The sequence below is a fragment of the Littorina saxatilis genome, linkage group LG10, assembly GCF_037325665.1.
Source record: "Littorina saxatilis isolate snail1 linkage group LG10, US_GU_Lsax_2.0, whole genome shotgun sequence".
NCBI lineage: Eukaryota > Metazoa > Mollusca > Gastropoda > Littorinimorpha > Littorinidae > Littorina > Littorina saxatilis.
Genome location: NC_090254.1, coordinates 40,273,549 through 40,294,199, shown reverse-complemented (window position 1 = coordinate 40,294,199; position 20,651 = coordinate 40,273,549). Strand labels below are relative to the sequence as shown.

General features: G+C 39.7%; 2 long non-coding RNA genes across 3 annotated transcripts in view; one reads left to right on the top strand and one right to left on the bottom strand.

The window, feature by feature from the left end:
* Positions 1–2,535: 2,535 nt before the first annotated feature.
* LOC138978821 (uncharacterized) overlaps positions 2,536–20,651 on the top strand; it is a 67,657-nt gene continuing 49,541 nt past the window's right edge. The window contains exon 1 of the long non-coding RNA XR_011459819.1: positions 2,536–2,678. This is a non-coding gene — a long non-coding RNA (uncharacterized lncRNA). The remainder of the gene's footprint in view (positions 2,679–20,651) is intronic.
* LOC138978813 (uncharacterized) lies at positions 9,663–17,908 on the bottom strand. Of its 2 annotated transcripts, XR_011459814.1 has the most exons (6): positions 17,438–17,908; positions 15,565–16,931; positions 13,728–13,949; positions 13,046–13,194; positions 12,732–12,862; positions 9,663–11,675 (listed from the first exon to the last, which is right to left on the bottom strand). It is a non-coding gene; the product is annotated as an uncharacterized lncRNA (long non-coding RNA). The 2 variants fall into 2 exon arrangements; XR_011459813.1 differs by lacking the exon at positions 12,732–12,862 and having other exon boundaries at positions 17,438–17,905.

Sequence of the window (20,651 nt, the reverse complement as noted above, 5' to 3'; positions counted from 1 at the left end):
TTTTAGCGTACTGAGTTTGTTTTTGATCCAAACATATCATATTTATATGTTTTTGGAATCAGGGACCGACAAGGAATAAGATGAAATTGTTTCTAAATCGATTTCGGACAATTTATTTTAATCATAATTTTCATATCTTTAATTTTCAGAGCTTGTCTGTAATCCAAATATACACCGAGGTGTGCTACGCTGTTGGCAGGATCGCGAAGCCGCTCGGAATCTGTGAAGAGACACCGATCACAGGACCGCAACCGTGATTTTTTCTCTCAGCCTCAGAAACAGCAGAAGTGCGCTGATGTTAACAAATCACCAGCCAACGTGGACAATGTCCACAAAGAACAAAGCGCCAAAGAAACCGACACGGGATGATTATGTCCCTTATTGAGAAGATTTCTTCCCCCTTACGACTACTGCATGTTTAATGGACTGTGATTTCTGGCCATTGCGATTTGGATGCGAGTTGGAACTGCTACTAAAACATTTTAATATTTTAATATGGAAAATTTACAAATATTGTCCTTAAATGTTCGAGGATTGAGAAATGTTACTAAAAGGAAAAAACTTTTTTTTTCATCTGCAGGGACTCACATGCAAAAAAAAAGTCATACCAATCTGTCGAGTAGTTCTCTATGAATCGCTGTGCACCCCCCCCGCCCCCACCCCCCCCCACAAACTCATACACCCACACACACCCACACACACACACACACACACACACACACACACACACACACACACACACACACACACACACACACACACACACCCATCGCCCTCATTTCGTCTCCCGGTCTACGTTAACACATTTCTTCAAAACTTGACCAAATGTAAAAAGGAAAACAAAGAAGAGCATATACGATCGACGTTGAAAGGTCTGGCATGATTCAATGCGTTGTGGAGACAATAACAGAACATTTAACAATGTACTGCATAGTTATCTGATCAACTAAGGGAAGTAATTAGCGCCACAAGTTATTACGACATGCACAATGGTGTAAGTGAGAGCTGTGTGGCACCGGGGACTTCTTCTTCTTCTTCTTCTTCTTCTTCTGCGTTCGTGGGCTGAAACTCCCACGTAAACTCGTGTTTTTTGCACGAGTGGAATTTTACGTGTATGACTGTTTGTTTTACCCCGCCATTTAGGCAGCCATACGCCGTTTTCGGAGGAAGCATGCTGGGTATTTTCGTGTTTCTATAACCCACCGAACTCTGACATGGATTACAGGATCTTTTTCGTTGCGCACTTGGCCTTGTGCTTGCGTGTACACACGGGGGTGTTCGGACACCGAGGAGAGTCTGCACACAAAGTTGACTCTGAAAAATAAATCTCTCGCCGAACGTGGGGACGAACTCACGCTGACAGCGGCCAACTGGATACAAATCCAGCGCGCTACCGACTGAGCTACATCCCCGCCCCAAGCGGGGACAATTACTAGGAATTAAGAAAACGAACAAGTGAAGTTCATCACCACACATAGCTTCTCTGGAGATTGAGTTCTTAATATTGCTTACATAGAGAACATTACATGGCTTGCTGTGTCCTACCAGATTTACACGAGTTGCTTTTTTATATTTAGTCAAGTTTTGACTAAATGTTTTAAAAAAATTCTACAGTCTTGAACATTCGAAGGATATTGATATAATCTTTAAATGGCAGTCGTCAGACTTTCCCAGGCTTTAACGATCAAGGTACACTCTTCAAAAAAAGTTAAGGATCGGTTGAAAAAACGGATCTAATTATAAAAAAACTGCCAAAGAATTAAACATCGACATAATAATTAAAAGATTAATGTGTTTGAATTAACAAATGAACAATGAGTCTTGACCTAGAATTTTGTTTGGCAAGCAGAGTTATTTCCCTTTGTGGGACTTCTCAAAAGCTTCTGCATTTTGGAAGGAAATTGGGTGTTTTTTATAGCCCCATGAAATTTGCGGAACGCATGCCAGGGCAAAAGGTTGTAATGCACGTGCTACAATAGGGTCCTGGCTATGAACATTGCTCACCAGCTTGTGTTTAAAGGTTGACACGCTGACACAATTATGCACAGTAGTAACATGCCCCCACGAAGAAAACTGAGCGATTTGGATAGAGGAAGGGCAATGTGGGACGAGCTTTGTCGTCGGGTACAGCAACATCCCCCTCCTCCTGCCAATCTGGGTCAACTGCTGCAATGGCTCCAGCTGGAGTAGAATGGAGATCCCAGAGCATTCATATCCAACCTGATCCACTCCAATCACCAACGATGTGTTGAATGCCTGGCACACAACGGAGGGCACACGCGTTATTGACACTGATTCACATTGTTGTGAATTCCATTTTTGAGGGTAGTCACGTTTGACACACTCTAGCTAAATTGTCGCTGCCGCGTTCGATCTTTGCTTTGTTTGTCATTACTCCGTGGTTGTTCAATTATATTATTTTTTGAAAAATGAAAGAATTCGGTCTTGTCTGTTTTGTGTGGCGTGTTTGTAAAAAAGTGATCCTTAACTTTTTTTGAAGAGTGTATATCCCTTTGAATGGGTTTTCATGAGCCTTTGTGGCTGATATATAAGAGAGAGCTCCCCCAGTAAAGACTTCAGAAAAGAAGTCAACCGCTATAGCCAACGAAAAGTCAACCACTACAACCAACGAGAAGTCGACCACTACAGCCTATGAAAGAAGGTATCCTCACTGTTTGGTAAGTATTTTACAATTGTAAGACTAGTCTTTTTCTTGAACTAAATGTTTTGACACCGATATAGGTGAGTTCTTTTTTTTATAGGGGGAATCGAGATGAGGGTCGTGGTGTATGTATGTATGTATGTATGTATGTATGTATGTGTGTGTGTGTGTGTGTGTGTGTGTGTGTGTGTGTGTGTGTGTGTGTGTGTGTGTGTGTGTGTGTGTGTGTATATGTCTGTGTGTGTGTACAGCGATTCCGAGAAAACTACGGGACCGATCTTCATGAAACGTTACATGAGAGTTCCTGAGTATAATATCCCAACATTTTCTTCTCATTTTTTTGATAAATGTATTTGATGACGTCATATCCGGCTTTTTGTGAAAGTTGAGGCAGCACTGTCACGCTCTCATTATTCAACCAAACTGGTTGACATTTTGGTCAAGTAATCTTCGACAGAGCCCGGACTTTGGTATTGCATTTCACTGACTTGAAGGGGAGTTTGTTCATTACAGTTGTCTTTAAAATCGATGTTTCTCAAACAGATTTTAAATTGATTGCATTATATTCCTCATCTTCTCCCGAATTCAAAAATATATAGATAAGTAATGTTAACCTAAACATATGCACAGAATGAAAGGAAATAGGTTCAGTAAGTACTACGGACGCGTGCTTCGCGGCGGCGAGCGTGACCCGTCCTGGTCTTCGGTATGGTTAGCCGAGACTATCTGAATGTAGTCTCGGCGAAGATTGGTTTGTGGTGTTGATCTTGACTTAATGTCTTTACATCGCTTCACGCGACTTGTTCTATTGAATTTTAGTTTTTAACTCCAGACAAAAAGTTGAATTGGGATGATGTATGCATTGTAACAAAATACAATTTCAATATATTTACTGTCACATGAACTTAATGTTAAATATTACAAAGATGTACGTGACATCTTTGTTCTATTTGTTGGATAAAACAGACGGGCGCAGTGGCGTGGTGGTAAGACGTCGGCCTACTAATCGGGAGGTCGTGAGTTCGAATCCCGGCCGCTGGCGCCTGGTGGGTTAAGAGTGGAGATTTTTCCGATCTCCCAGGTCAACTTATGTGCAGATCTGCTAGTGACTTAACCCTCTTCGTGTGTACACTCAAGCACAAGACCAAATACGCACGGATAAAATCCTGTGTTATGTTGGATTTATAACTATATGATGCAGAGTTGATGTTTAACATGAACATTTAGTTATATGGTTTAAACAAAACTTTATTCAATTTTAATCATGACAAGAACAATGCAAGGATGATTACATACTCAAGCATATAATGCTTATTTTAAGCAATCATAGTAATTACAAAACAAAGGTTAGCATGATGGCGGAATTTTTCAGGAAACGAAAAACAAAACAAAAGACAAAACAGATACACAAACAAGCAGAAAATTGGAAGGGGTTGGTGATACAGGAGGTGGGGAAAGGGCAGCTAGCTAGTAGCCAGCTTAAGGGAAAAAGAAGAAGAAGACTTGGAGCGCCAATATTTGAGGGGATTTTTTCAATTGTAATAAGTGCACATAAGACACTCGCACAAAGTTAATGCGTATTGTGATCAGAGGAAAAGTCACTACATTGCGCATAAATCGAGACATAATTGATAAGTCGGAAAACAACAAAAGAACATGAGAGAGGTTATGGGGAAAAATTTGTCAGGCAGCATGTCGCATGACAGTGTCTAATAAATGTAATGAGTGAAGTATAGAGGCTCATTTACGGAACCTGCCCGTCTGTCTAATATAGTCCTGTACAGTTATGAATTTGGTCTGGTTGACATTTCGTGAATATTGCGGGATGCCTTTCAATAATATTTCGATATACTTATAATCATTTGTCAAATTATCAATGGACAATAATCTTATATCTCTATACAAGGGACAATGCAATAAGTAATGTTCAGCAGTCTCGCTGGGATAACCACACTCGCATTGAGAGCAATCCTTAAGGTGCCGCTTACATAAATCAAAATTCAAATCACTCATACCAATACGCAATCTGCAATGATGTATTTGATGTACATTTAGTTATATGCAAATGATACAGACATTTGAGGAGAATGCCAAAGCACTAAATATATTCGGTTTATATGTTGTCCGAATATTGTGATCAGTGGAGTTTGCGTGTAAACGCCAAAAAAACGAAATAGTTTGGTTTTTTTAAAAATCAAAATACGAAAATGTCATTATTTAAATATAAAGAGAAAACAATTTGGGTCGTGTGGGTTTTTAATTTTGAGGTTTAATGTTTAATTATAATAATAAGTTTAATAAAGCACAGAAGTTATTATATGATACGACCTCTTGATCAATGTTTAGTCTGTAAAAGATCTGTAGAACATTGTCGCTGTTTTTATTATATTCAAGTTGAATTATTTGATGGTATAGTTGCACTAATGTTATTATATGATTGAGAAGTATTAGGCTCAAATTTGGTTAATTTAGCAACACAATTGCAGCTTCGTTTGTATAAGGCCTCCCAAAAACAAATGTTGGTTTAGAGTAACGTGGCAAAAAAAAAAAAAGAAGGGTCGGTATAGGTCGGGTATTGTATTTTGATTTGTTTATTTTTTTTTTATAATTAAGTCAAAGCCGCTATTGCAACTGTCCTGTGTGATGTCGAGTGCAAAGGAGGTTTCTGCCCTCAGTCTCGGTATAGTTCGCAAAATGTGCCAACAGTTGTTTTTTTGTTTTTGTTTTTTTGAGAAATGAAAAAAAGTTTGAGGGTCGGCGAGAAAAAATAAGGTCGGCCGGGTTACTATGAACCAACACATTTTTGTGTGTGTGGCCTAAGATTTTTTGGAAATTGAGAAAATCAGTTTTTGGTTTAAGTTGGTGGATTGTTATGATAGTAATACGTTTCAAATGTATGTAAATAACATAATTATATAAAGTATCCTATTTAAAATCATGTTACAATAACTTTAATGCTCTTGGTCTTAGTTGTTTTGAGCATAACCAGTTTAATTTACGATGTTCCGAAAAATAGTTTAAATCGAAAAAGTTAAAATGCCTAAAAGATCAATATATTTACAGTCGTGGTTATCGGAGTTAAGTGTAAAAGATATTTTCTAATTATAGATTGTTTAAAGATACATTTACATTTGAACATTGTGGGTTCGACCCCCGGCCGGGTCATACCTAAGACTTTAAAATTGGCAATCTAGTGGCTGCTCCGCCTGGCGTCTGGCATTATGGGGTTTGTGCTGGGACTGGTTGCTCCGGTGTCAGAATAATGTGACTGGGTGAGACATGAAGCCTGTGCTGCGACTTCTGTCTTGTGTGTGGCGCACGTTAAATGTCAAAGCAGCACCGCCCTGACATGGCCCTTCGTGGTCGGCTGGGCGTTAAACAGACTCGTGGTGATGTCGGTAACAATGAACGGAGTTACAATGAACGTTCCGTATCTCTGTCATTGCCTATGGAGAGGAGAAGTGTTGAAGTGAGTGCAGGCATTACGAGCTGTGTGCGTGCAGCGAGACATGTGGATACAGTTCTTGACCTTGACAGGAAACGTGTTGATGGTGTGTGTGGCAGTGACAACGTAACTGAAGTTGGTATTACGAATGGTGCGACTGAGAGAGAGAGAGAAAACGCCCTGTCTAAGCGGGAGAATGAGATTGAGATTGAGAATGGGAATGTGAGTGAGAATGAGAAGGAGGATGGGAGCGAATCTGAGAGTAACAACTCAGAAAGGGTGAGTGAGCCAGTGTGTCAAAAAGAACGTATGCGTTTCGTATCGTTAAATGTTGGTGGATTGTTGTCAAAATTGAAATATCCAGAATTCAACGAGCTGTTCTTGTGTAACGATATTATATGCCTGTCCGAAACCAAGCTAGATGATTTTGATTCCTGTGAAGTTGAAGGTTTTACTTGTTTTAAGAAAAACAGATTGATATGTAAACGAAAGTCGGGTGGGGTTGCAGTTTATATCAGGGACGAGCTCTGTAGACACATTAAAATTGTAGAAGACATTAAATTAAAAACAAGAATTGAAGAAAGTGCCAACAGTAAATACAGGTTTGTGAACTTCCCAGTATTTCAAGATGGTATTTTTATTGAGCTGTCTGAACATGTAGGTCAGCAGATGATTGAAAGGTTATTGTTGTGTGTGGTATATATGCCACCAGAAGGCTCACCCTATGTCAGACCCAGTGCTTACCAAGAGTTAGAAGAAACACTATCATATTTGAATGCAGAAAACGTTGTCATGATTGGAGATTTTAATGCTAGAAGTGGATATGCAAGAGACTATTTGGAAGACTGTGCTATTATGAATGAATTAACTGATGAAGTATCAACAGTGCAGATGATGGACATGTTTGGAATTATAAAAGAGAGGTGCTCAATGGACCATGTTATGAACAATTTTGGCCGCAGTTTTATTGACTTTTGTATTAGTCAACGATTATTAGTAGTGAACGGCAGAATGGGAGAGGACGCAAGATTGGGTCGAGTAACTTGTAATAATGTGAGTTTGGTAGATTATGTACTAGCTACGCCAAATGTTTTTCCGTCATTTTCAAAATTTCAAGTATGTGACTATAATGAATGTTTATCTGATGTCCATTGTCCTATATTTTTTGCCCTGTCAGATATCCTAATGGACAATGAACACGTTGAGAATGAAACTGAAAGCAATTATAACACTAGCAGTGTGTTGAAACCAATATGGAAAGTAGGAGCAAATCAGAATTTTGTAGATGAAATTGATGATAATAAAGTATTATTAGTGGAAGGGATATTAGTTTCCCTAATTGGTAGCGTAGAGGATGTAACTCAGGACCAGATCGATAATGTAATGAAACAAATAGAAGGAATTCTATCCGAAGCTGCCAATAAATTGAACATGCTTAGAAAGAATAAGCAGAAGAAAAAAATAAATACATGTAGCAGTAACGATGCACATAGCGGAGTTAAGAAAATTTGGTTTGATAACGAATGTAAACAGACAAGAAGGAAATATAGAAAAATAAAGAGAAAATTTAAAGCCCAACCAAATAACAGAGAGATCATACAAGATAAGGCCCAAGCATTCAAGGATTATAAGGGAACACTGAGTAAAAGTTATAATAGTTATTTAAAGCAACTACATAAGAAAATTCGAACAATGAAGTCTTCTGACCCCAGCAGTTATTGGAAATTGATAAGTGGATGTGACCAGCAGAAGAAACAAGCGATGCATGATATATCCCGTGAAGTATTTGTAAAACATTTTGAAAAACTTAGTAATGTATCTGAGCACGACTTGATTGATGTGCAAGATGATGTGCTTGATGACACAGACCTTATGAATGAACAATTGAATGTTGATATTACAAAGGAGGAGGTGATGATATGTGTAAACAATTTAAAGAATAACAAAGCTTGCGGATACGATGGTATTATAAACGAGTTTTTGAAATATTCCTCACCAAAACTATTAACTATTGTAACACGTGTATTTAACTTGATATTGCATACTGGGAAAATGCCTAAAGCTTGGACAGTGGGGTATATAAGCCCAATCTTTAAAGGTAAAGGCTCAACAGCCGACCCTGATAATTATAGAGGAATCAGTGTACTAAGTTGTTTTGGAAAACTTTTTACAAGTGTGATAAATAAAAGATTGCATGCATTTCTGGATGACAATTCTGTGATCGGCAACGAACAAGCTGGTTTCCGAAAAGGCCACTCTACTGTAGACCACATTTTTGCACTACATTGTCTTATTGATATATTTTTACAACAAAAGAAAAAGTTATATTGTGCTTTCATTGATCTGCGTAAAGCTTTTGATTCTGTGCAACGCAGTCTCCTGTGGCAGAAGCTGATGCAACGGAATATTAATGGTAAGGTATTGAATGTAATTAAGGACATGTATGATAAGGCAAAATTGTGCGTGAAGGTGAACAGTGTATTCTCCGAGACGTTCACCTTAAACATCGGGCTTCTTCAGGGCGAAAATTTATCACCGATTCTTTTCTCACTATTTTTAAACGACCTGAAGCAGTTTTTGATTGAATATGATGTCAGCCTAGAGTTGCCCCTGAAAAGAGCCCAAGAAATAGATGTTGAACGCATTAATGACTATATGTATTTGTTCCTGTTAATATATGCTGATGATACTGCCACTGGGCGAAAAGTGGCGTTTTGTATCTTACAAAACTACTCAAAATCCCAACAAAACTTCAAGTTTCAATGGGTTTATCACATTTTGGTGTTCACGACAACGCCAGATTTTGATTGGATTTTGTTGAAGTTATCGCAGCGAAATTGCCTGGAATTTCAGCGCGTTTTGCGACGGTCAAAACATCATGTTAAACCATGTTACAGCATGTCTGTAACATGCAAAAATTCCAAGTTTTGATGGCATTAAAGCTTTGGTTTAACGCCAAGTAACATCATGTTATCGTAGACTTAACTTGCAAAACTGCTTGTTTTGGTGGTGTTACAGCTTGCTTGTAATGTGATTAACATCATGTTATCGTAGACTTAACTTGCAAAACTGCTTGTTTTGGTGGTGTTACAGCTTGCTTGTAATGTGATTAACATCATGTTATCGTAGACTTAACTTGCAAAACTGCTTGTTTTGGTGGTGTTACAGCTTGCTTGTAATGTGATTAACATCATGTTATTGCTGGTATAACATGCAAAACCCCATGTTATGTTGGTGTTAAAGCTTGCTCAAATGCCTATTAACTCCATGTTATGTTGGTGTTAAAGCTTGCTCAAATGCCTATTAACACCATTTTAGTTGGTGTAAGGCTTGATTATTAATTTAAAAAAACACCATGTTATGACGTTCACATAATTGTTTTCCACTGGATGGAATTTTGTGGAAAAGAAAGCATGTTGTTTGGGAATTGTGTGCGGGTTTCATGCTTGGATATTGCACTATGCTGACTTGTCACAGGTCAATTTACATTTAACAATATTAGTTTTCAAATGCATCATCCTTCACACATTATGTAAACATCTTTAACATTAACACTTTGGTTGTAAAATGATTGCACTTTATTCAAACAGGAAAAAAACAAAAATGCTGATTCACAATGTACAATAGCAAAGGACTATTTTGAGTGGAGACAGTGTTCATCCACACTATAGATGCCCTGTGAAAACATTGGCCATAGATATATGTGAATTACTTCCCTTGGGTATGAACATTTATGAATGATTAAATGGGTGAAAGAAGGCCACACAAAATGAAAATCAGTAAATAACAAAATCACTTCCCTTGTGAGTAAGAACAGTCATACCATGTTCCAACTTTTTGCTAAAAATTCGCCCACAATGTGACCTTCAAAGTTAACAAGAAGAGCAAACGCTCGATCGAGTCACTTTCGCAGTTCTGAATATTATATGAGGCATCAGATGGACAGGAAGAAATTGCTATTCACAACACAATGCATACCTGAAGCATACCTGTGACCTTGAAAAAGGTCAAAGGTCACCAAAGCAGACGTCAAAGTGTAGAGGTCACTGGGAGTCACGTTCACATAAAATTTGAGCCCGGTCACTTTTATAGTTTCCGAGAAAAGCCCAACGTTAAGTTGTGTGTTGCCGAACAGAAAAGGCTAGTTATCTCCCTTGTTTTTCTGATAACGTTCGTAAAAGGCTACAGATGTAAATACTTTGATGTAAAGAATAATCCTACAAAGTTTCAATCACATCCGATGAACTTTGTCAAAGATATAAAATGTCTAATTTTTCCTTTGACGCTGACCTGTGACCTTGAAAAAGGTAAAAGGTCAACGAAACCATCGTTAAAGTGTAGAGGTCATTGGAGGTCACGACTAAACAAAATATGAGCCCGATCGCTTTGATAGTTTCCGAGAAAAGTCCAACGTTAAGGTGGTGTCTACGGACGGCCGGCCGGCCGGCCGGCCGGACAGACTAACACTGACCGATTACATAGAGTCACTTTTTCTCAAGTGACTCAAAAAGGGGTAACTGAACTTCATGTTTGGATGTCATGGAGTCATGGAGTCCAACATGAAGAAATGTATAAGAACACAAGAATGTATGAATGACAAAGAACAAATGTTTATTTTTGAATGTTTTATGTATGTTATTATTACGGACACAAAAGCTCAGCAATGCAATTTCTCTTTTAGAGATTAATGAAGTTATTGTATTGTATGTCAGTAAATTTTGAAAGCCCTAGATTCATAAACATCTGAAAACTGCTCAACGTCTTTGCATCACGGCACATTAATAAAAGTAAGAGTTAGTAAGACTGGCCTAACTGCTATGGTGAGCCAGTAATAACTCGTTGATGAAGAATTATTTGAATTCTGAATTTCTAACAAACAAATACAGTGTCCTTCCAAACCCCCTTTTCAGGCCTCCAAGAATAAAAAAATAAGCTGGTCTTAAAAAGGAGGAAATCTGCTTAATATGTAGGTAAATGTACAACAGGTTGTGAACAGAAAATCCAAAAATGTAAGGTCTGAAAAGCGGGGAAGTTTGAAAAGGGGGGAAGGGGGGGACATAAAATGTGACGATCATAACAACCATAATTTATCTAACAAAGTTCATTCTGAAATCTTCTTCAGCGTTTGATTATGGAGAGACTAAATCCTCAGTTCAGATGTGGTCTTAACTCCTTGTCTCCCAGGTACACACAGTCACTATGTACATTGCATCTGTTATCATTCGGCACATATCCGCATCCTGCTTAGACTGTTAGCTTCAGTCGCTTCCTGTAACGTTGATCTAACGCCAGGATTCTAGCCTGTTGATACAGTTTCTACAATTCTGAGTGACCTGCTGCAGCACAGCTGGTCTCGGCTTAAAAAATCTTGGTCAACATAGATGGGGTACAAAGTGTTAAAATAAAGCGTCCTTCCAAAGTTGATGACAGGTCCCCAGAGTATTCACAAAATTATATGGTACTGGAACTGGAAGCCTTGCACGGCGACGAAAAAGATGTCCACGCCTACATGAAGAAGCATCCTTCACGGCTTCAGCGGAAACAGTCGGCTGGGGATGAGGACAGCACCTATGTAAAAAATATAGACAAGAACAAAAATATATGTCAATGGGAAAACAAAGAAACAAGTAGAGAAGGACCTCCCTACCTTTACACAGTGAAAATGAAAAACACATGTGAATGTACTTATGTTTTAAATCTCCCCCCCCCCCCCCCCAATTAAGACCAATTATCCAAGATATTTTTCAGTCCTCAAAGGAGAATTTCACTGTTCTCACGGAACCCTGTAGAAAACTGAGCTGTGCTAATATATTATATAACTGCAAACATCCCTCAAATTCAATATTGCAAGCCACTATACATTCCTCATAAAGGCACTTCATGCTCACGTGTGAAAACTAACATAAGTTTACAAGTGTGTATCTACTTATAATAATAATAATAATAATAATAATAACGGGCATTTATAAAGCGCCTTATCAGAAGTTCAAAGCGCGTGACAACAATACGTGTATAAAAAATTCATACAATCACTGTCAGATTCAAACAACACATCTCACATCCCCAGACTCTATGCCAAGGCCAAAAAAAAAAGAAGTCTGTTTACGGTATCCCGACCGACCCTATTTTTTTGCGCGACCCTAGACTTTTTTTTGGCATTTGGGAAAAAAAGAAAAAAAAATCAAAATTTTAAAACAAAGTTTGTCAATGTTTTTTGGCAAAATAATTTGATGTTTTTTGGAGAAAAAAAAAAATCCCGACCTACCGACCCTATTTTTTGGGCCGATGTTACCGTAAACAGACTATTTTTTTGTTTGGCCTAAGGAACTATCCGTAATGTTGTTGGAACAAGTGAGTTTTCAAATTGGACTTAAAAGATGAAATCATGTATGGAGAGTGACGTAATAGAAAGGGGAGTGAATTCCATAACTGAGGGCCATGATATGAAAACGTGCGGAAGCCCTGAGCCTTGCGTTTAAAGCAACCTTGACGGAGAAGTCGAGCATCAGCAGAAGAATGAAGGGTGCGAGAGGGAGTGTAGAGGGAGACCAGTTACGAAAGATAGGCAGGTGCCGATTCAGAGAATGAGAGATGATCTTGTAGCAGAAGCAGGCAGCTTTATACCTAATACGTTGAGACACAGGAAGCCAGTGAAGTTCTTTCATGAGAGGAGTGCTGCAGAGTGTTGTACTTTTTGCAAGGGTTGGAGAGTGGAGTCAGGGCAGCCTAGGAGAAGGGATTTGCTGTAATCTAATCTACACAGAATGCAGGATGTAACGAGAGTTTTAGTGGCATCAACAGTCAGAAATGTTCTTGTGGAACCTATTCTTCTAGTTCTAATGTAGTACCTGTTTGTAGTGAACTCACCAGCAGGAGTATTGCATACATAATTACGCATTACTGAATTAAAGTAACTATTTTCAAAGCTTCTCGCTTACCTTGGAATAGTGTCAAGCAGCTTATGTTGTGTCTAGATCAGCAATCAGATCTTCACACTCAGCCTGCACTTGCTGAAAACTGGACATGCCTGTATCTCAATCAAGCTGTTGTTGCGGAGACAACGGAACCATGCTCAAGTCAGGTCCAACTGAAATAAAAGCATATTGTTAGCTGATAAATGATTTGATCAAGCAAAACCATGCGGTATTTTTTTAATAAAATATTTTGTATACCCCGCTAATGCAAAAATAATGTACTTATTTACTATTAGCATTAATTTTAGCTGGTCATTCAAACCAGAGCTTGTTCTAGAACTCCACAAGAACAACCATGGCAGTTGGCAATGGCACTGGCAGAATACAGATCAAAACAATATTAGTATTAGCCTCACCAAGGGTTGACTTCCCATCAAAATGAATGACGGACTGAGTCAAACTTCAGAGACATTACAATTTTTCACAACGATTTTTTCAGCAAACAGCCATGTTTACCTGTACAAATGTATCAGTGATATCACTATGAGTATGACAGTATGACAGTGTGGTAAGCTTACCGACGATTCGTTCAGTATAGTCTTTCTATGTAAGTAGTGGTCCAGTGAACGATACCTTCCGCCTGTGGTTCGAGACAGAGATTAAGTTGAAACTTAATTCGAGAAGCCAAACACTGACGAATACTTACGTATTTTGAGCAAAACCCACGCACGTCGACCACAAGTTGATGTCTGCTGGAGTGCGTAATCATAACGTAGAGGACAACAGTTTCACTTGGCTGGCTTCGGTTATTCCCTGTATCTGTTCCTTGCTGTTCTCCAAGAGACACCATGGTGCAGCAAGCTGAAGGGTGTCCTGTCGTATTTCCTCGAAGTTGTAGTAGGCAACCAGGAGGTGGGGGGCGACTGACCTGCAGCAGAATTCAAATCAATTAGTCAAGTCACTATGACATATCTTTATTGTTATCGCCACACGACGGGCGCTGTGGCGGGGTGGTAAGACGTCGGCCTCGTAATCGGAAGGTCGAGGGTTCGAATCCCGGCCGCGGCCGCCTGGTGGGTTAAGAGTGGAGATTTTTCCGATCTCCCAGGTCAACTTGTGTGCAGACCTGCTAGTGACTTATCCCCCTTCGTGTGTACAGTAGTCCCTTCCATTTCCGGCCCTTTCGTGGGCGTGAACCTACCCGGAGCGGCCAGCTTTCCCATGACTAATGAGTTTTCCTTCTATAATTGACTCTTAATGGCCGTTAACCTGTCTGACGCGGTCAACGGTCACTGATTTTTGCCCTAAGGTGCCCCTCTTACTCGACAGGAGCGGCCACTTAACGGCCACTTGTCACTTTCGCGGGTGAGCGCCTGTGGTGTGTGTGTGTGTGTGTGTGTGTGTGTGTGTGTGTGTGTTGTGTGCACAGACGGCACAGCACGAGCAGACGACATGAATACTTACGCATGCGCAAACTGTAAATACAGACATGCGCATACATGTACATTTACGGCAGTCACTTCCGGATCGATCACAGCTGATGTGAGTTTGAAACACTTGTTTATCTGACACTCAAATACATATATAATAATCCAAACAACACACATAGAAACATACGAAACAATAGCTTAGCCAGGACGATCGAGTTAAACACGCAAATAATTAAGATGTATAAACGAAAGCAAAACTAACAGAGACAATGAATCGGCGGCTCGTGGATGATCGCTTTCTTTTCTTCATGAAAACTTGATCGTGTTTTGGGTTTTTTTTTGGAGGAGGAGGGGGCCTGTAATGAACGGCCACCTGATATTTGCGGTCACCTTTGCAATGACTAATGGGTGACCGGATATGGCAGGTACTACTGTACACGCAACCACAAGACCAAGTGCGCACGGAAAAGATCCTGTAATCCATGTCAGAGTTCGGTGGGTTATGGAAACACGAAAATACCCACCATGCTTCCTCCGAAAGCGGCATGTGGCTGCCTAAATGGCGGGGTAAAAACGGTCATACACGTAAAAACACGAGTGTACATGGGAGTTTCAGCCCACGAACGCAGAAGAAGAAGTTATCGCCACACCAACCCTAAATTTTTCCTACCATACTGTACTATTTGTTATCCGAGAGAGAAAAAATCCATGTTGCAGACTCAACTGGAAAAATTCCCTTCTCCATCATCTAGTGGACAGAGCTCACATGATTTCAAACAAATCTTTTTTTAAAGTCACATACTTTGTGCGACAGTGTTAGTTTACTGTAACTGTAATTTATAAATAGCAAATTAAAAAATATCACTTATCAGATAATCAGCTAAATGCCTGGCAGATGACCCTCATTCAAAGTGAGTCGTGGCTAAACCATGAAACTAGAAAAACAGGTTATAATATATAACTATAAATCTCACACTGACAGCGGACAGAAACTGAGAAAACACCCAGTATACATGTACCGGTACTCACAAAAGAGTTACAAGTAGCATATTATCACTATCAGTATCACTAATAGCATACTATACTGGGCAAATAACAGCAATTTTTACTCACTGGGGGTTTCCTGGCTGGAGTCTTTGGTGTTTCTGTTAGGCGCGTTTGATCGATCTGCGCGATCGCACTGCGCGTTTGGTGGATCGATCAAACGCGCACACATCGATCGATGTGTGCGCGTTTGATCGATGCAAAGAATACAATACAAGAATCGTTAAAACGCGCAGCTCTTATACTTGCGCATTTGGACGATCTGTCACAAAGTAAGTCCCTACCACACACAAACGTCGCACGCCGGAAGTGAAAAGTTTCAAATACAGGAATGTTCCGAAATATACCCCGACAACGTTTTTGATTACAATTCAGCTATTTTTTCTTCTTTTTTTTATTACTGCTGAGCTCTATTCACATAGGCTCAAGTTAGTTTTATTGCTTCAGTCTCTCTTCATTCGTTTAACTCATACATGATGGAGAGGTTTAGGCACACACTGCGGCAAGTGGAGGCAGATATATGCATCAGCCATGTGTCCCAAATCAATCTTGATGTCAAGCGAAAAGTTCAATACGATTGTGAACCACCTAAGAGACAAACACACACACACACACACACACACACACACACACACACACACACACACACTGCACACATGCACTTACATACACCCAGACACATACACATACACACCCGCGCACATACACACACATGCACAACCTTACACACACAAACACACACACACGGGCGGGGATGTAGCTCAGTCAGTCGGTAGCGCGCTGGATTTGTATCCAGTTGGTCGCTGTCAGCGTGAGTTCGTCCCCACGTTCGGCGAGAGATTTATTTCTCCGAGTCAACTTTGTGTGCAGACTCGCGCCTCGGTGTCCGAACACCCCCGTGTGTACACGGCAAGCACAAGACCAAGTGCGCACGATGACTGCCTAAATGAGAGAGAGAGAGACAGAAAGAGAGAGAGAGAGAGAGAGACAGAGAGAGAGAGAGAGAGAGAGAGAGAGAGAGAGACGCACGCGGGCCAAGGAAGAGAGAGAAAGAGATACAGGGACAGGGACAAACATACTGACAGTAGCTGAAGTATATATGGGTTCATCGACAGAGAGAGAGAGAGAAAGAGAAAGACCTATTTCCGGTCATAACTTCCGGTCATTGCCAGCAGACGTGTGTGTGCGTAGTACGATGGTGATTTGTGAGACGGATCGTCCAAATGCGCAAGTATATATAAGAGCTGCGCGTTTTAACGATTCTTGTATTCTTTGTATCGATCAAACGCGCACACATCGATCGATGTGTGCGCGTTTGATCGATCCACCAAACGCGCAGCGCGATCGCGCAGATCGATCAAACGCGCCTAACATTTCTACTGACTTCTGTAGCACATGGTTGGTTGGCAGACTTCCTGGAATGAGTGCTCGCTTGCCTGTAGGCCCAGCAAAAAAACATGCAAAGAAAATGTTCAAAATGCTGAGTCGAAATTATAAGTTAAATTAACTAAACAGACCTATACATTTAGATCTATTGAAATAGAAACAAGAATTAGTAAAACACACTACTGCAAATCTGTCAAGAATGAACAAGACTGACTCAGTGACCGAGTAAAACAACAAAAGAAATCTAAGTTCTAACCCAGAAGTTTACTAGAATATATTCAAAAACACATTATCACAAGAACAAAGAGTGGTTTTTCCCCATTACCTAATAATTATAGCTCAGAATTACGCCTTTGTCAATGTATGATTCAGAATACGATTGTGTTATTTTTTGTCTGCGAGCTGTAAAAGTACTAGTTACTACAAGTACTAAGCCTCATACTGATTGATTGATACTACTAGAGCTTCGTCACTTGAAGCATTACAAGCAAAACAACACAGCACAGACAATCAGATGAAAGCTTATTTTCGCTATATTACTAGTTTTTTTACGTACCGTATTTGAAGCATGTTTCTTTGAAATGTCGGGAACATCCTCGCATTCTTCGGGTTGAAAAGCTTGTCAGCACGGTTGATTTTGTGGAAGAGCAGCTCTCCATTCGGCATCCGCTTTTCCGTTTGGTATACCATGGAAAGTTATAAGCGTTGAAGATCTTAGTGAGCTCACGCTGCATCCAGGCATACAACAATTTGCACCGGGCATCTTGAAATCATGGTTCACTTCTCTGGCATCATCGAAAAATGGCGAAACGGAAGTGACTTTTTTCGGAATGCAGCTTTCTTCCGGTTGTCAGCACTTACCGCGAGCGCAGCGAGTTGGCGATTGATCCAGTCAATACACAACTATGCGCCGGCATAGACCACTGATCTAACAAGAAAAATGTTCATTCAAAATGAACAGCGTCGATGCAATGTCCACCAAAGATTTATTTTGGGAAGTGTTAAAGGTTAGGGTCAAAAGTTAATGAATTGCATGTTGTGCTGGATATAGGCCTATATAAATTGTTTATTTCAGTCAATGCTTGCCATAATTGATCAAACAGCCACAAGAAAAAAAAACTTTTTAATTAAAAAATAGAGCTTGTTTGAAACAGGTAGAAAGGAAGCAGAGTTGATATTGCAATATCTGTACGTGGGAATGTGGTGAAAAAAAGTGCTAAAAGTAGTAAGTCAGTCTCAGATCCATTTCAAATATTTATTGCAGAAAAACAAAATACAAATTACAAAAAAACACAGAACCATTACCAGGTGTCCTAGGAATGTTTGAAAACAATAGTTTTAATTTTACACTGTAAATACAGGAATCAGAATTAAACACCTCAAACTGATTGGCACATGCATAATGAATCACCTGGAATTGCAACAGGGAGATACTGAAGTAATTGGAAACAAACATCTGAAATTGACAGAGAAACAATTGAAAATATAGTACCAGTTGACATGAGCGTACAATATTTTAATGGAAGTGCAATTTTAGCACGAAGCATCCGCACGAGGATGCACTAACACTGAATTACATAGTGCCACAAAATGTGTACGGACATTTCACAACCGTGCATTATTAGCACAGAACACATACATGGGGGCGCACAAATCATTATTGTGACAATAATTTACACGAAACATTTCACATAAGTACATTTTTATGCATGGTGCATCTACTACAGGAGGGTGCTCCAACAATGATGCATAGTGCCAACATTTAGCGCAAACTTTTCACAACAGTGCATTATTACCACAAAGCGCATACAGCGATTATATAGTAGCAAGTTGCACTAAACATTTGAACAAAATGCATTTTGTTCAAATGTTAACAGCACAGCACCAAGTTTTGCATAAGTGCACAACAGCACTGACCATTTCACAAAAGTGCATAACAGATGTGACAATTTTACAAAAGTGCATTGACCATTTCAGGCAGATGGCTAACATGCAGATTTCGCTTTTGTCTGTCTTTCTTTGAAAAGTAGGCATGTTCAAGATCGATGAAGTCATGAGCAATTGGGTTAGATGACAGAAAAGATTCAAAAACGTCAGATTCAGTTAGATGACAGAAAAGATTCAAAAACGTCAGATTCAGTGTTTTGGGCACTGTTGAACAGGAACATTCTCTCCTGTTCAACAAATGTGGGTTCAATTCAAAAGCAACATTGTCACAGATAGGCTAGTGTTACATTTCTGTAAAGTTTCAAAAACATCTTCCATGTTTTGGTTACTGTTGAACAGAGGCATATTTTCCTGTTCAAAAAAGTCTGACACAAATTTTCGTAGTTGTGGGTTAAGGTTCGATCTATACCGTCATTCAAACGAGTCGTAGAACCGTCATTGTCACAGATAGTGTTACATTTCTGTTTTACATTCAAACGAGTCGTTGAAGTAGTAGTACATTTGCGTTTGGTTGTTTTTTCTTTTAGATTCCTGTCACTCATACTAGCAGTATTGATTGAGGTACATAAATCTGTTGATGTACAGGGATGACTTGTTTGTAATGAATCCTTGTTTCCTCCACATTGAGTTTGCATTGCAGTTGGACAGAAATGAACAGGTGTTAATTGATAAACACATTGATAATGGCTTTTGAGAAAATCAATCAATTCTGCAAAGGAATTAACTTGATGACATCAAAACTGCAGCGCCATTTGAAGAATGGTTACCATTTCTGTTTCTTTGATGGGAACTGATGATCAAACAAATAAAAACTTTGACTATCCAAGTTACCATGAATGGCAATAGTTGACTCCTTTAAAGTAGCAAGGATATAATTTGAGACGATAAACGCCTGATGCAATACCTCCTCAAGGTCAGTCAACTCAAAACCTTCATCATTCGCAACATCCGAGTAGGCAACACAGCGGGATTCGTATGTCCAGAAATCATGTCGAAAAATATTCCATTTCAAAAGCATGTCCAACCACAATTGTTGGCAAGTGTTCGTGTCCGAGGTAGCCTTCAGTGTGTATATATGTATTCATGTGACAGAGAGCGTGACCTCATTCTTCAATCCTCTCTCTCTCTTCAGTCTTTCTCATTCGAACGCACACACGCAAGAACGTAGCCGCTACGCACGCATGCACGCGCACACACACACACACACACACACACACACACCCCGCTGACGCACAAACCACGCACTCACACACTGACTGTCGGCAAGCATCTCTTTTTGTTTTCTTTACCTTTGTTTATTGTGTTTTCGATATTTGTGTTTATTTTTTGCTTGACTTATCTGTTTTATTTTAATGTTTGCTATCCACATCGTGTGATAAATGTTTCTTCTCAGTCTCCGAGTCAGTTTAGTTTCTGCACGCCGCTTTGGTACTCCTTGTTTTTCTAACTGGTGTATTGTGCGCGATTTGCTGATTTATTTTTATTCCTTTCATATGCTGTTGAAGTGTTGTGGGTGTTATTGTCTGTATATGTTGCGTCTGTGTATGCCTACAAGAATTTGCATTCGCTCTCTGCCAGTACAAGTCCAAACTTTATTGGGTGTAATGTGCCTGTGGTCTGCTGGCAGTCGAGCACAGATAGTTTTCAAACATTCCTCCAGTGAGCCGCCTCGCGCTGCGACCTGAGTAAAGCGCTTCTTTGGTCTCTGGCAACGTTGAACTGCGCTGATATGCCCAGCGACGTGCGGACAAAGTGATCGCTGTATTCACCCTCTCTGGATAACTTGCACATGTCAAAACAGTTGCAGAAACACAAATCTCAAA